This window comes from Megalops cyprinoides, chromosome 15 (assembly GCF_013368585.1).
Source record: "Megalops cyprinoides isolate fMegCyp1 chromosome 15, fMegCyp1.pri, whole genome shotgun sequence".
NCBI lineage: Eukaryota > Metazoa > Chordata > Actinopteri > Elopiformes > Megalopidae > Megalops > Megalops cyprinoides.
In genome coordinates, this window is record NC_050597.1 from 33,664,042 (window position 1) to 33,678,416 (window position 14,375).

The following is a 14,375-nucleotide window of genomic DNA, read 5'->3' on the forward strand; positions in this document are numbered from 1 at the left end:
ACCCCAGAGACATGCTGCATTGGAAATATCAGTGCTCTCATCTAATTGAATAGCAAACCAGTTTGATGTTTTTGCTCTCTCTAAGATTCACATTTCAATGTCAGCTGCCATGTCCGCAATTCTACGGCAGACTTATTTGACAGAGGGATTTCCCTCACCTTTGCTGCAGCAGCCAGACCCAACACCTCAGAGCAAGCACTTACTAGCAAGGGCATAACAAGTTTCTCCTCCATTGTGAATGGAGCCTGGCATTTTGAAATGTGGTGTGAAATTATGTATGACGCTTTTGCAAGTTTCTCGTTTTCCGTCAAATTGTTTTTAAGTACTTTAGTTTGGTTAGCCAATTCATCCCTTTTCCTTTTAAAGAAATACTCTGATTTGTCTTTGAGATGTGTACGTTTTGTCTTAGCCTTGTTGCTTAGCATGGTTTGGCAAATGACACAGACTAGCTTTGGGGGTAAGCTATCGCTAGAAATGAAACCAAATTTATGAGTCGTAATTACAATTAAAAGGGTGATGTTTTGCCTCTGGTTCTTAGCTTAAATTAGCATTGTTAGATGCTGGTTGTTTCCTAAAACAGGAATCTAAACTTGCTTGCTTGGAACATGCCATGACTAAACGACAGCTCAAGTAGTGTGCGATTGACAGAACAAAGTAAGAGAACAAAGGGTGCAAGTTCTCGCTGGCGGGAACGCTTAACATTTTAGAATCGTGAATAAAATGTTACTATTTTCGAAGCAAGGAGTTCAGTCAAGGGGGCGGGGACCTGGCGAGTGACAGAAGCACCAAGCATAATTTGACTGGCGCGGCGGCAGGGCTGTGCAGCCCTGCGGTTCCCTCGTCGCGGACCGGCATCGGTCCGCAGCCCATAGAAACGCTGCAGTAAAGCAGGTCAGATAAACTTTAACTTTACTGAGTGCGCCAACCTCACTCTAATGGCAACTTTTCAAAGCTATGTAGTGTATGTTGTATTTCACGCAACCAGTCACGTCACCTTAAAAACATACATTCAAGCATATTCCTTATACACCATGTACAGCATGGTGGTCTCTCTGAGGGCAGCCTATGATCAGTTTACCAATAAAGTATCTTGTTTGCTCCAGTGAATACCCTGCAGCATACACTAATGAGCCAAAACATTATGACCACCTGCTTAATATGCTGTTGGTCCTCAATGCCAACCTGCCAAGGCATGGACTCTACAAGACCCCCGAAGGTGTCCTGTGGTATCTGGCACCAAAACATTAGCAGCAGATCCTTCAAGTCCTGTAAATTGCGAGGTGGAGCCGCCGTGGATTGGACTTGTCTGTCCAGCACATCCCACAGATGCTCATTCGGATTGAGATCTGGAGAATTTGGAGTCCAGGGCAACACATTAACCCTTCATCATGTTCTTCAAACCATTCCCGAACAATGTGTGCAGTGTGGCAGGGTGCATTATCCTGCTGAAAGAGGCCACTACCATCAAGGAATACCATTGCCATGAAGGGGTGTACCTCATCTGCAACAATGTTTAGGTAGGTGGCACGTGTCAAATTGATGTCCACATGAATGGCCAGACCCAGGGATTCCCAGCAGAACATTGCCCAGAGCATCACACTCCCTCCACCAGCTTTTCGTCTTCCCACAGTGCATCTTGGTGCCATCAGTTCCCCAGGTAAACAGTGCACACATACATGGCCATCCATGTGATCTAAAAGAAAACGGGACTATCGGACCGGCCGACCTTCTTCCATGGCTTCAAGGTCCAGCTCCTACGCTCGCGTGCCAATTGTAGGCGCTTTCAACGGTGGCCAGGGGTCATCATGGGCACTCTGACTGGTCTGCAGCTACTCAGCCCCATATGCAGCAGGGTGCGATGCACTGTGTGTTGTGACACATTCCTCCCATAACCATCATTAAAATTTTCTGTGACTTGTGCCACATAGACCTTCTGTCGGTTGGGACCAGACGAGATAGCCTTCATTGCGCTCGCGCATCGATGAGCCTTGGGCGCCCAACACCCTGTCGCCGGTTTGTGGTTTGTCCCTCCTTGGACCACTGTTGGTAGGTACTAACCACTGCTGACCGGGAGCACCCCACAAGACCATAACAATTTGGCCCTTGTCAAAGTCGCTCAGGCCTTTACTCCCACCCATTTCTCCTGCATCCAACACGTTGACTATGAGAACTGATTGTTCGCTTACCATCTAATCTACCCAGACCTTGACATGTGCTCTTGTTTGTTCACCTGTGTGTGGTCATAATGTTTTGGCTCATCGGTGTATATGCATTACAGCATATGTAAAAGTCATTCCTGACACAGGTGTTTACTGACGATAAACACATATTTACTGCCCACCAAATATGAAAATTAATATACTTTGTGAAATATACTTAGCAATTCTGTGTATTGTTTATTTGCCATTTGCCATTTTGGAATAATGGGGTGATGCACAGCAATACCAATACATATCTCCTTTGCATATGCAGATGATAAGTAAGCATGGAGTATATATGCCATCATCTTTGATGGTTTAATAAAGGGAGTTTTTGTTTTCCATGGGCTACAAACTGTCTGCTGTCGTATAAAGGTAGAATGATAAGAAAAATATGCTTGAGTTGTTTCTGGGGTGTCAGTATGCTGGGGTAAGGTTAGTTTATGTTTTTACTGTTGTAAAACTTGTATAGACACATGAATATAATATGAATATGAATTTGCATGTATATTAATATCTGTACCATCACAACTGTACTGGAGCTTGTTATTGAATACCCTGGTCTCAAGGGTATAGTATTTGCACTGGTCTGCCTGTCCATATCAGAGAAGCACAGTACTGAGTTCTTACCACTAGAGGTCAGTGTTAAATTAAAGTGATGAGGATCTGCAATCTCTGACCACACTCGTTAGTACTGTCAAAACTGTTCCTGCCACCTGTTGATAACTTATTCACCAGCTTTTTTTCCTGGTGAATATTAGTGTAAAACTAAGTTAAACAGCAAGACGTTTCAGGCTAATGAGGATTTGTCACACTCTGGCAGCAGTAGAGCATCCATCAGACTCTTTTTCATCTTCCAATGAGAAGGTACGATACTGTCATGATATCTATTGTGTTGTGTTTAGTCTACAGGGCTGTACAGTAATGGTGTGTACATGTTTTTGTAAATGTAATAGCTGTTTTTATTGCTTTATTGATTATTTTATAATCATCATACAAAATGTGTATCCTTACTAATAATAAAACCTAATGATATCTATTAGTGAGGAATTGGTTTCTAATACTTCTTACATTAACATATTTTTCCATAGTTAAAAAGGCAAATTTTAAGATGTATCCAATTGCTATAGCCTGTATATAAGCTGAGAGAGGAGCTAATGTGCTACATTCAGTACTGCTATCATTTGCAGAGATGTGACACAAAAATATGACACACCAATTACAGGTTACCATAGCCAATGTGTATTTGTCATAACAAAACAACTGCCTTGCATTAATGTAATATTGTCATCTGGCCCCTCCCTTAAGTCCAGCACATTCAAGATTTATCAATCAATCAAACAAGATTTATTTGTTATAGTGCATAGTGCATCAAGATTGTCACAACATACTATACATAGTGAATTTTCCAGAGGGAATTAAAAAAAATAAATAAAAAAAGCAGAAAACCCAGGCTAACTTGGAAAAAATGGAAAATTATTCCCAGACCCCAGGAAAAGACAGTCGAGATACTCCTGAAAAGTAATAATAGAAAAGATAATGTTGGTGTAACACAAGGCATTATGCATTATCTAACCTTTGCATGATAAAATAAATGAATGAATTCTCCAGCTCCCCAGAAGCCACCTTGCCACAGCAGACTAGGATGGGGTTAGGAGGTGTTAAGCTGCTACAGAATCCCACAGATAAAATCATGTTCTAATCTCATACATTTGCGAAAGCATCCTTTTACACACTTGAAACTATCTATAAACTAACTGTTGAAACATTTCCTCACATCATCTGCCTGGAAACATGAAGATCTGTCTGTCTGAGCTTAGTCAATGGCATTCTAACAGCAGCATGCTGATCATTTCCTGATATTGTTCTGAAGTAAGCCAGCTCGAATTAAAGTAACAGCTCTAATTTCAAATTGTAAAAGCAGCACTGAAACAAAGAATGAATGCTGAAGAATGACTCAGTGGGGATTAGTGGGTTTATGGGAAAGGAAGTTGCAGTGTGTTGATGCACAGGGGTAACAGACAAAGATGCGTGTTTGATGGGCAGTAGCTTTTTCAGTTCCCTCAGTGATAACGGTCTGAGGTCTTACAGTGTTAACAGGTAATAATATATGACCTTTGAATTTGAATTCCAACTGTACAATCACTCATGACACTGCATATTTTTTTTCTGTAATCATGATTAATAAGCCTTTACAATGCAATCCACATCAAATTCCAAGTAACGTTTCCCAACATGACTGGTTATGTTGCTGCACCGCTGAGTGACATCTGGTGGAAGTTAGGAGTGTTCCTCATGTTCTCTGTTTGGCAGATCCAGACTACAGATAAAGATCAACTCAAGAATACAGGCCCACAGCAACAAATTAAGCCCAGCTGGACTATGATCAGCTGAAATACATCTACATGTAACAAAGTAACTACAACAGCAGATACAACAAATGTAGCTAAAAACAGCAGCCATAACAAAAGCAACAAAAACAAAACCAGCTACAACAAAATAAGCTATAACAACAACAGCTGCAACAAAAATAAGCTCTAATTACAGCAGCAACAACAAAAACAACTACAACAGAAGCTACAACAACAACAATTAAAACAACAGCAGCTACATCAAAATCAACTACAACAAGAGCAGTTGCAACAAATAAGCAATAGCAATACATATATTTTATTGTGAAAAAAAAGATTTACACACCATTGCATTATGTGGTCATGTAGTTTCATGAGAAAAGTAAAAAAAAAAATTGAGCAAAGTGTAGTTGAATCTGGGCCCTTCACCTTTGAAACAATATGGTTTTGTTTTTATACAGGGCATTAACACGTTACTTTTGCAACCATAAAGAGCAGGTCCCTGCAGTGGAAGAGGAAACAGGCTTTTCTCATCCAAATGGAAGTGCTAGTGATCCCACTCACATCAGAAGGAGAAATATAGACCCCGCTCCCATCTGTCCAGTGTTTTTAGTAAGAGAGGGGGGGGTTGTGATAGAAGCTAAGCAAATGAAGGATTCACAGTATATCAGATGTGTTTAAAAAGGGACCCAAAGCCTTGTCTTTCTCCATGGAAGTGACCAGAACATTTGTGCGTCATGCTGTATTGAGGCCAGCGGGTGAGGAGATGACGTAGCTCAGCAGGAGAAGAATTACACAGCGTTGTTCTTTAGTCATTAAATCAAGTGAACAATAAAATCAGTCTGCATCTCTGAGCCATCTGCTAGAGCTGGTTATTAAAGAAATCTCTGACGCACGTCTGCTCCACACAGTACTCTCTCTCCCTGGCGCTTGTTGGGATATGTAACAGATCTTGTGGTTGAGCATTTGGCTTCATCCCAGGAAGCTGAGGAAAGGTGCTGCTTGATCTCCACGGGACAATAGCTCAGATGGATATTCAGGGTGGTGGTTAACATCAACATTGAATGTTAACCCTGTGGGGACAATTGTTTGCTTGACCATTTGCCAGGCCAGTCTAACCCTAGGAAGTCAAGAGAAGGTGTTGCTTCAGCCCACCTTACAGAATGCAAATGATTCCTTCCTGGGGGGCTGCGGGAATGTCCAGCCCCCACTGGTCACCAGCCAGGATGGGTACCCAGAATGTTGGAGGGGGTGGGAAAGAATTCCTTTAAAGATCAGTGTTACCATACCATCAGGGTTCTTTTATCTCTGTACTTGGGGAGAAGATCCATTAGTTCCTCTACTGTATTAAAGAACCTATTTGTTAAACAGCGAAATGAAGTCTGAAGCCTGCATTCATTTTCATACACGGGAAGTACAACAACCATTTTATTTCTACAGCGCTCTTCAGCGCAGCCTAGACACTTCACATACTGCGAGGAGAGACACTGCAGGATTTAGCTTGAGCTTACTGGAACCAAACATCAGCATTGAGCCATACTCATTCAGAAGCATGCTTTCATTTCATACTGCAAGGATATTAGTGTTTAGTGAGGTAAAACACAATCACAAACACCACGCGGAGTTCAGAGTTAACTTGAACTGGATAAAATTGGCTCTGTGTATGGGTATGTCAGTAGAAACTAATGCTGTGCTGCTTTGCATACAATAAACATGCAAAACAAACTTACCTATGTATGACAGCAACCTGCTCCTTAAAGACAAGAAGCTGTTTCAGGACTGCTTCTTATGCATACCTACTGTCATCACTAAAAAGTCATCAACCATCACTTGTGGTTTGCATCAACCTGTCAGGACTGCGGCATCTTAAGCCGGTTTGTTTTTGTTTTGCCCATCCATGTGCTCTTGTTTACTGTTTCCATGTTCCAGCCCTGCCTTGCTGTCCGCCCACCTGATTATCTGATCGTCTCCACCTGCCTGCCTGCGCACCTGCAGCCCATCTCCTCATCAGCCTAGCCCTATATCTTCCTTGCTTGTTTCTTGTCTTGTCAGTTCGTCTCAGTCTTCCATTACGGTACTCATTGTTTGTTTCATTTCTACCTGCCGGTACTGTTGCCTTGCCTGTTTACCTCGACTTTGTGTCTTGGATCTGCTTTTGGTTTTGATAGCTGAGCTTTTCTGGTTTTGGACTTTACCTGTTTTGACCATGTTTTTGGATTACGCTTTGGATTTAATAAGCCTTTCATGTACCAGTCTTCCCTGTCTGTGCCTAAGTCCCTGCCTGAGTTCTGACACAACCACTCACCAATGGTTCTGTGATGGGTTTGTTAGACACAGCCATAGTCATAATTCCTGTAGGCAGAGTTTTGTGATTCAACAGCAGTCAGTGGATATTTTAGACAACTATTTATATTTTTGTTGTAACTAAATAGTTATTTACCTAATTCTGGCGCATTATAGTGGTTATAACTGAATTTAAATGATGTTTTGCCTTCAGTACCACATACTCATTGTTCATGAAACACACCGTGGAGGTTTCAGCCAAGCTCACCACTTTGGACCTTCTGGAGCAGGAGTGCAAGGGCAGAGCTTCACACCCCTGATTTCCGACCAAGATGAAGCATGTCAAAGCAAAAGAGCAGTGGACCCTACACTGAGACCTGAGGGACACCCTGGCTGCCTAGAACAGTGTTAGATCTCTGAAAATGTATAGCTTACTGGAGAGAGAGACATAAGTTTATTTACTTTTTCCATTTAATGATTTAATCATAGATGTTCTGTAAATAAAGTAAGCTCTCATTGGTTTTCTCCAAGTGAGTCAGATTCCTGCCAATAAGAAGGCCAAAAGAACATCAATGTGCGTCCAAAAATAACAATACAAATGCTGTCATTGTGTAACAATGCTACAGTCAACATACTGACACACATAGGCCACATAGAGAAGGGTATAATACAACGTGTGCCAAGTAAAAGGACTATATCACAGCACCCTGTGACAGTACAGATGTTACTGCTAAGGATAACAGTGTTAGGAGAGAGCTGAATCTGGGCTCGGGATGCCAGTCTGCATTCTGAAGAGGTGGGTTTCCAATCTGCAGTGAAGGCTCTTCTGTTGTAAAACGGGTATGGACAGTGATGCAAGAGCTTGTCCATGTGGTATGGCATGGAAGATGCAAAAAGCAGAGCTTAGATTGAGTTATACTAGAACATTAAGCGCTCAGGAGTCAGCATTAATCAGCATTTCATTAGTGTCTCTGAGCTTTTAGAGCTGGGAAGAGACAGCACGTTCTAAAATCTTTGCATGGGAAAGGCTCCTTTTTAGGAAGTGGTGTTATTGCAGCAGCTAAAAACAGATAGGACACATCCAATACAAAGATTGTTATTAGATAAAATTCGTAATCTAAGATTAGGTAATAACAATAATAGTTTTAATCAATCCACAAGATATATAAAATCATTTTAGGACTGCTTTTCAAAAAAGAGAAACATAAGAAAGAATGGAAAGAAGGGAGTTGGAACACGGGTAAGAGGACAAAGGTATCCCTATACATATACATATATATTCTGGTCAACATTATCAGCACCCCTGTATTTTAAGTACATATCTCCAAAAAAAAGTGTGCAGTGAAACAGCTGTGGTTGATATACACTCACAAGTTTGATACAGAACAGCACAGGATAAAATAATAAAAAGAAATGGTTGAAAAAAGTTTAAAAACAGAAATATGCCATGGACACAATTATTGGCACCCTTATGAAGAATTCAAATCAGATTGAAAAGAAGTAGAACTGTAATTGCAGTGAAATTAGACTCACCTGTGGTAAATTGTCAGTGCTCACATGACTTGAATTAACCAATGAATGACAGCTTTAAAACCTGTTCGTGCAGAAGTGCCCCCTAGGGAGCACGTCGACGGGCTCGTTCTGCATATACAAAATCTTCTTATTTTAAGCGTTGAATATTCTTAACACACAATACAAAACAGCAACTCAAATTTCTTAGAACTAGTACAACTGTGCATACCAAGTTTCAGCTGTCCACATGCAACCGTTCACCAGAAATCTCATACTATGCCATGTCTTTCTCTAGTGTTTACAAGTGGAGCACTCCACCTCCGAATGGTTAGCCCTTTACACATGTTTACGATGCAGAATGATTTCGGATTTTGTCATAGAAAATTCATTTACCATCAAAGCAACTACACAACACTGTTGAACAGTTTCCCTTTTGTTTATTTGCTTGCTCACGACATCATAACAAATATGTATTCATTTCCATTGTAACTGGAATGTAATATTCTCGAACTCTTAGTGACCACAAAATGTAAAGTTTTCAGATAACTAGTGTTATAGTGTAGTGGTACAAATTGTTTTAAAATGAACTTGAACTTGGATCTGCACAATGGGGTTAATGCCTGGCAAGCCCACCTTCATTCCCCATTCCTTATTCACAATGGTGAAGATAAGAGAGCTGTCAGAACATCAGAAATGCTATTATCGCCAGACACAAGAATTCTAAAGGGTACAAGGCTATCTCCAAAGACCTTGTCATCTCTGTTTCAACAGTCCACAATGTTATTAAGACTTTTGCTGCTCATAGAACTGTCAAGGACCTCCCAGGATGAGGTGGAAAGAGGAAAATTGATCAGACAAGTCTTTGGAAGTTGGTGCAGACTGTGGAGGAAACAGCACATAAAACATTCACATTATGGCTGTCCTGCAGCAATCTGGAGTGATGGTTTTAACCCATACCATACACCACACACTAAACTGAGTGGAGCTTTATGGGCAAAGGCCAAGGAGGACTGCACTGCTGAAAGAAAAACATAAGGCAAGACTGATCTTTGCCAAGACATACCTAGAAAAACCACAATCCTTCTGGGAAAATGTTCTATGGACAGACCAAAGTAGAGCTCTTTGGCAATGCAGACCAGAAATTTGTTTATAGGCAACAAAATGAAGCTTACAAGGAAAAGAACACCCTACCTACAGTTAAATATGGTGGAGGATCCGTAATGTCGTGGGGCTGTTTTGCAGCCTCTGGTACAGGAGGCCTTGAACGTGTTAAACGAACCATGAAATCAAAGGAGACATTTAACAAATTCAAAAGACATTTTAGAGTGAAATGTGCTACCCAGTGTCAGAAAACTAGGTATGGGTCGAAGATCATGTGACCTCCAGCAGGACAATGACCCAAAGCACATATCCAAAAGCACAAAAGAATGGCTGAAAAGGGAAAAATTGACTCTTTTAAACTGGCCAGAAATGAGTCCTGATCTTAATCTGATTGAAAATCTTTGGCAAGAGCTGAAATCTGCTATTGGGAAAAGGAATCCTGAAGACATTCAAGAGCTTGAACAAATTGCAACTGAGGAGTGGGAGAAACTAACCAGCAGACTACAAGAAATTGCTACAAGAAATGTTTGGAGGCTGTCATTGCTGCCAAGGGTTGTGCAACCAAATATTAGGGAAGGGTGCCTTTAATGCTGTCCAGATCACATTTTATGTTTATTCTTTGAAATCACTACATGTAAGTTAAAAATGCTTTTTTTGCTGAATGACTTTGGACATCCTATTAAAGTACTCTTTTCTTAATGTAAATTTTATTGATTTTTACCATTACATTTGAAATTAAACACAGTGCCCTTTACAATCTCAGAAAATAAATAATAAATAAAAATAAAATAATGACAGCAACGTGCAAATATAAGGAAAAGGGATACACAAAAAAGAGAAATAAGAATAAATAAAATGAATAAAATAAAACACCACCATCTATGCTAAGATTACCTCATATAGCGCATGACTGTCTCCTCACCTTTTTTTTTTTAAGTGTCAAGGCTCAGGCAAGGACTCAGGCACGGACCACGGGGGCTTTGGGTTCCAAGCGTCTTTAATGAAATCGTCAGGCAGATCGCAAATCAGAAACGGGCAGGGTCGAAAACGGGAAGGCAGTCCGTGGACAGAATGAGGATCGGGAACCAGAGCACTGAATAACTAAATAAGCTAAATAACTAAACTAAATAAACGAAATAAATAGATAATAAAAAAAGAAATTCCTAAAGAAGGGGGTAACAATAGGTTTACATTCTATGTGCCAATAGTTTGTCTAGGGACCAGAAGGATTATTCCAATCTAAAGCATATTTCCCCTTTCCCACAATGTACCGAAGGGATGGGGGTAGATACATTAAAAAAGGTGACCATGTTCTCTCAAACAGACCATCATCTCCCCTTGCTCTCGCAGTTAGTCTTTCTAAAGGAAAAACTTTATAAATTTCGTGATATCACTGTGTGACTGAAGGAGGCTTATCACTTATCCACTGCTTTAAAATACATATCCTAGCCAGGAGTAGGAGTTTGTCACATAGTTTAAAGTCAAATCTACTCAGGGAATTACTAATTGGGGTAAGGGTAAAATAGGCATACTCCCGTTAGAGGAAGCTGGTTGTAAGGAGAGGCTGTTTCCATTCCCTGGTCGTGGGGTTATATTTCCAGGATGTTTCCGGTGGCATGCATGTGTGTGAGCTACTCTGCTATACAGCATGGTGCAGTGTTAGCCTCTGTATGCAAAGATTGTTTTTTTGACGTCATAGATAAAAGTTGATCTTTTTCATGGTAGAGTTACCACAGTTTTCATCACCAAGATCACGCTCCCATTTCTGTATGACCTTGTGTATATCTGAGGGATCTACGGAATAGAGCAGTGAGTAGGAATGTGAAAGAAAATATTTGTATCTCTTCGCTTCAATAAAAATAAATCTTAAAAATAAATAAATCTAAATGTCACTAAAAAAGGGAATGTCTGTGGGGAGTTTTTTCACCTTTGATTGAATAAAATGACGGGCTTGAAGGTACCCAAAAAATTGTTCTGATGAAATGTCAAATTTTTGTTGAAGTTGCTGAAAGGACATCAGTGTATTGTCCTGATATAAGTCCCCAACAAGCCTGATCCCTTTTGCATGCCATATGTGAAAAACACTACTGTATTTCTAACTCCTGGGGCAAACTCTTCATTCTTAGTCAGTGGTATTAATGCATATGATGGAATGTTTTTTCCTAGATATTTAGTCATATCTTGCCAGACTTTGATAGTATTGTAAGTGATAGGATTATCCTTAATTTCAGGGGGTATCTTTTTCCAGAATAGTTTGTGAGTTTACTTAACAAGGAGAAGGATGGAGAGAATCATTCATCTACAGTATACCCATTTCTGATTTTAAATGAGACTGTAGCCATTCCCAAACTATACGGGTATGGCAGGCCCAATTATAAAATCTCAAATTAGGTAGAGCTAAACCTCCCTGTTCTGATGGCAGTTGTAGTCTTCATCCTAATCCTGGGCTTTTATTATGCCAAATAAATCGAGAAAATGCCTTTTCCAGGTCTGAAAATACTTTCTTTGATATCCATAAAGGTAACATCTGTAAGGGATAAAGTAATCTGGGGAGTATGTTCATCTTTATCAGACTAATTCTACTTATCCAAGAAAGGGGAAGGTCACGCCATCTCTCCAGGTCATTTTTAACAGTTCCAATTGTGGGTGCGAAATTAAGTTTCCACAGGTCCTCAACATTGGGTGACACTTTTATTCCAAGGTAAACAGAGCCTGAGGTGGCCCATCTGAAAGGAAAATTAACAAACGAACTTGTAACACTGCACCCAGCTTCATATTTAGTATAATTTACTTTGTAGCCTGATATTAGACCAAATGAATTTATAATAGACAGGGTAGCTGGGATCGAGATCTCAGGGTTTGTGAGAAAAAGTAAAATGACGTCTGCATATAATGCAATATTATGTGTAGTTCTACCTAAAGTGTACACCATATATATCCTTATGATTCCTAATGTGTTCTGCCAGTGGCTCTAGTGTAAGAACAAAAATGAGGGGAGAAAGGGGGCAACCCTGTCTTTACATTATTACATTACATTATTGGCATTTAGCAGATGCTCTTATCCAGAGCGACTTACAATGTTATCCATTTATACAGCTGGATATTTTACTGAGGCAATTCAGGGTTAGGTACCTTGGCCAAGGGTACAGCAGCAGTGCCCCAGTGGGGAATTGAACGGTAACCTTTCGGTCATAAATCCTGCTCCTTAACCACTATGCTACACTGTGGAAGTGGAAAAGGAGAAGAATGTATGCCATTGGTCAGGACACAAGCCTCAGGTGAATGATAAATGATTTTCCCACCCCAGCCCAAACCTGTCCAGCACATCCCACATGAATCCCCATTCCACCCTATTGAACGCTTTTTCTGTGTCTAACGATATAGTTAGTGTTTGATGGTTCATCTGTGAGGAGCACTGTATTACATTGAGAAGCCTCCTCACATTGGAATATGAAAACCTATTCTTAATAAAGCCTGTCTGGTCAGTGTTTTTGAGTAAGGGTAAGTAATCCTCCAGTCTCCTAGCCAGTACTTTGGACTTGCTATCTACATTTATAAGGCTTATAGGTCTGTAGGAACTGCACTCATCTGGTGGTTTATTTTTTTCAAGATTAAGGAGATATTTGCTAGGTTTAGAGCAGGAGGAAGACAACCTTTCTTGAAAGAGTCTAAATATATATCAGTAAGAGGATCCACTATAACCTGTCTAATTTTATTTGTGAAACTCTGGACCGTAACCCTTGGGGGGTTGAGGTCTCCATGAATATGATTATTTTGGGGGGTTGTATTGGCCAGTTTTGATTATTTGGGGGGTTACACCACCCCCATCCCCGCCCCCCCCCCCCCGTAATTTACGCTTATGCCGTAACCATCAGTTCCTGGTGCCTTCCCAGTGTGAAGTGTGCAAATAGCATCCAAGATCTCTTTAGTTATTAGTCTGTTTAAAACTTCCTGTCAGGGCTCCGCCCCCTTAGGTGTTTTGTTTTTCCCTGTCCATGTGCCTTTTGTTTTCCTTGTGTTCCAGCCCCGCCCCACTCCCCACCTGTTCTCTGCCCACCTGATTGCCCCATCACCTTCACCTGCCTGCCTGCCCACCTGCATCCCATCTCCTCATCAGCCCAGCCCCATTTCTACCCTGCTTGTTCCTGTCTTGTTCCCAGTGCTCCCTGGTTTTCGAACTCCAACCCTCCATGTTTCCCATGGACCGGGCGAAGATCGCCTACGTGATTAACCTGTTGATGGGATTTGCCAGGGAGTGGGGCACTGCGGTCTGGGATGCTGACGTCCCTTTCTGCCACTCCTTCGCCGAGGAGATGAGGAAGGTCTTCGACCGCTCCAAACATGGTCGTGAAGCCGTGAGGGAGATGCTCCTGATCCGCCAGGGGCGCCGGTCGGTGTCTGATTACGTGATTGACTTCCGCACCCTCGCTGCCTCCAGCGGATGGAACACGGAGACGCAGTACGACACCTTTCTCCACAGCCTTTCAGAGACCATCAAGGACGAGCTGGCCACTCGGGAGTTGCCAGCCATCTTTGACACCCTGGTGGATCTGGCCATCCGTGTTGACCAGCGCCTGTCACAGCGGCGCCAGGAGAGAGGAGCCAGTGGACCGCGGAGCCCCTCCCGTGAGCCCCTACCCACGCCAGCAATGCATAGCCCTGCTACACCGCCGCCTGTTTCCCCGGAGCTGATGCAAGTCGACCGCACTCGCCTGACTCGCCTGTCCCCGGCTGAGCGTCAGAGGAGGGTCAGCGCCGGGGCGTGCCTGTACTGTAGTCAGCCTGGGAATTTTGTGGCAACCTGCCCAGCAAAAGCCAGCGCTCACCCGTAGCAAGGGGATTACAGGTGAGCGTCACCCCTTACGCCAGTCCCCTGAAGTCCATCCTCTGTTTTCTGCCACCTTGCTCGTCGGGGATCAGCCTCATGCGG